Source organism: Lytechinus pictus, chromosome 5, assembly GCF_037042905.1.
Source record: "Lytechinus pictus isolate F3 Inbred chromosome 5, Lp3.0, whole genome shotgun sequence".
NCBI classification, from domain to species: Eukaryota; Metazoa; Echinodermata; class Echinoidea; order Temnopleuroida; family Toxopneustidae; genus Lytechinus; species Lytechinus pictus.
In genome coordinates, this window is record NC_087249.1 from 9799725 (window position 1) to 9803570 (window position 3846).

The window sequence follows — 3846 nt, forward strand, 5'->3', positions numbered from 1 at the left end:
TGTTATTTTTAGGGGTGTCTGTGGAATTACGATTCTAAAAATAGTATCCAGCCAGTAGCCTTGCTATATTTGGTCGCATCCTTGGTTGGGCAGGAACAGCCTGATTATGTACAGACGTCATAATGGTGGTGCTTGCCTGGCAACAGGAAGTAGAGCGGAGCAGCGAGAGTGAGAGAATGGAGGATAGAGGAAGAGAATGAGAGAGAGGGGGAGAGAGAGAACGTGGAGAGCTGATGCGAGTGTGTGTGAGCATACCATTCTGCCTACTGTCTCTTGGTGAGCACGTAAAAACCTGTGTGTCTAGTGTACATGCTCGTGCGTCATGTGCTGGTATCGAGTCGTTGCTGCTTTTGCGTGCCTGCTGTAGACTCCGGGTCCTTGTGAGATGGGTCCAACCAACCTCTAGTCTATAACTGCAGTCATGAAATCCAGACACAAGAGCTCCTTTGATGATTAGTTTTCCTGATAAAATTGTGCTCTGTCATTTAGAAAATGGCAACCTCTCTATGTCTCTGTGAATCAAAGATAGCAAAAAAACACTTGAGGTCAGTCTGAAAAACTATGATTAAATGATTCTGCTGCCTTTCAATATGAATAGTAGTATTGCTTATGGCTTTAAGGAAAATTGAAGATAACTCTACATGTTTATTCTTGAGATTAAAAATGACAATCATATCACTAATAAAGAAATGAATTGCTAAGATTCATTCATTAGAAATCGTCAACTTGAAATCTTGTTAAGGCATGTACATGAAAGGAAAAGTGAACTATTTCCGCAGGAAGTGAAACTATATCCCTTTGTTTTAATTGTATGAATTTAGTTCCTTTTATTTTCGGTATGCCTACGCATAATTGGATTCTCAAGTATAGTTAGTGCTAAATTTATTCCACTCGACCTGTAACTCTGAAAGTTGTAATGAATGGAGCTCTTAAGACTAGTGTATTATAATAAAAAAAGATGGCCATTGGTTGCTTTGTTTAGATAAGGAAAAGTGATCACAAGGAAATATCAAAAGAGCTTACCTCATATTCACATGAATGCCATGTGATTGAGTTCTAATTTATGATCAGTACTTAATATACTAATCTTCATTTAGAGGAAGTAAAAAGTCTGGTTGTAATTTTGATTCTGTAGGGACATGAATTATCCAAGTATTAGAAATTATAATTACACATTATTCTGTGCTTCCATGAGTTGCGATCAAATGAATGTTTCCTCAAAATGCATTCTTGATTTAGGTATGACAATCTGGGAAAATGTGAGGTATATTATCTGTTTATTGTCCCGCTTTTAAAATTGAATTACATTGAATATAGATACAGCATAGTATAGGGCTGACTTAAATTGTTTAACCAACATTCAAAGGACAGTGCCCGAAGAAAAAAGGGATACCATTTTGTAAATCCTTTTTACCATTTGGGCAGAAGTAAAACAAAACAAAACCCAAAACACCTTATTGCCCAATCATTCACCATTAATTCAAATTTCATGCCTTTAGGATGTTCCTAAAATGTTATATATTAGACCAATTGAATGCTGCAGTTCATCAATTTGAACTGCAAAGCATTTTCTTTAACTATTAATATGTTAATAACTAATATAAGCTTACCTATCCACAGTAGTGATCAGTCAGTTCTATTGAGATAATTCTTTTATCTGATAAGCAAAGGGAATATCAACATATATTTAATCATATATGCAAACAGTTAAAGGTAAAAAACTGCCAAAAAATAAACAGTTTAGTGGTTTTTCTATGTTGGTGAATGGGTACTTGTGTTTACTGACCTCAAGAAGTACGCAATAGTGTGGTTGATTTCTGCATCTCTCCTGACGAGTAATTGATTTTCTTATACATGTACATGTACATGTACACTCTACATTTGAAGTTTCATTTTGGTACGTACCCCTATTTGCACTTGCAGGTTGCCATTTGTCTATAAAATAATAATAGTGTTTCATAAAGCTGTTCATAAGTTCTAAATAAAATCTATGCTTGCCTTGTGACTTGTCCTTGTGCTATAATGTGATGTACATGTACCGGTACATTTATATCCCAAGTTTTTCTTGGAACATATTTAACAAAATGGCTGTTTACTTCCCATTCCCTAAGGACGTTACACAGTTATGTTTGTGCGCATAACGATCTGCGCATACTTTACACTCTGCGCGCTGATGTCACAATAGATGAACAGGTGATTAATCAGCTGAAGGTATGAGCAGATTTTTCTCATTATCTGCACTCTAACTGCTGATAGGATGTGTTATTTTATGAAGCTAACACACTGGAATTATTCCATGGACCATTTTTGTAAATACCTCTACAATTTCAAAATACTTTACTCTGCAGTGCTGCAAAGAATGACGAATATGACCCCGAGTTTGAAAAAATGGTAGTGGTTTAGAATTTTTCCTCACATAGATAAAAAACATTTGGCACGTTTTTTATGTTTTAAAAAGCACATTTGCTGTAATAAAAGTGCTGATAGTTTGAAAACAAGCACATTAACCCTTTTTTTCAATGTTTGCACCTTTTAGGTATACCTTCCTCTACAACTTTGCAAAGTTTGGTGAAAATAACATGGGTTTTGAATAAAGTGCAGCATTTATTGTACTTCTCAATTTTGTTGTTAAAATTTCACATTTTTGAGATTGGGTTTTGTTATCTTTCACACCATTTTAAGAACTGACAGTGCTGTTAGAGCAAACAAATAGCAATATAAATAGATTCTCCATCTTAAGGATACAATTATTTAAGTATATTTTGAAATTTGATGAAATTGTCATGGATTTTTACTGAGTAATAGAGGTTTAAACTATTGTGATCTCGTGAGGTCTAAAAATGCCAAATTCTTTTGAATGCGCAATTTTTAAGAACATCGATTTCTGTGAACTTTGAAGCTCTATAGCAAAAAATCAAGCACATGGACCCATGTTGATTTTTGCATATTTCAAATTTTCATGTGCTAAAGTATCTATGTGCAATGTTTGGTGAAAATGACATGGATTTCACTTTAACCGTGGAACGTCCTTAAACTTTGCAGTTGGATGCCTGTTAAAAACAAGAATCTTTAAACATGCAAAGATCTGATATAATTTCAGCTATGGGAATCAAAATGATTGATCTGTGATTTTGCAGACAAGATTACATGTACATGTAGGTCATCAGTCATTTGAGTAACAAAATTAAATGAAATAATTGATAAAATGAAGATGTGATCCAATATTAAACATTCATGGCCAAAAATTTTAATAATGAGAAAAGTTAGGTATCTGTCTACATACATGTACATTTTGAAGTATTTTTTTTTCTCCCTGTCCATATAAAACCACTTTATTTGCTGCTGCTTAAGCACGCTGTTTATTTCAAATGAAAAATTCTGTCCGATGTAAACAAATCACAACTGAAATCGCTTATTACCAGCACTCGAGTCTACCGACATGTATATTATAGAATTCGGTCTGGTACGGTAAATTGGAATTCAGTCAACTTTATGTTAGGGTAATGGGTACATGTAAGCTAGTTTGGAACTTTATCACTTATGTAGATAGTAAATAGTGGTGTTTATTTTGAGGGGGGGGGGGTAGTTGTGTACATGCTCATGAAGGTTGGATATCCAAAGCATCTGCTGAACAAGCTTGTCAATGCACCCTGAACAAGATCACCAACAAATAATGGTTCCTGTGCTTCCTGATACAACATTCCTCGATGCCTGCTTTCTGTTTTTGTTTTTGTTTTTGTTTTTTTCTGTCACAGATTGGAAATGGTTGTACATAGACGAATGCAGTACACTGGCCTTCGCTGTAAACTATTAGGACATTTATCACTGCAAGGTTCAAATTATAAT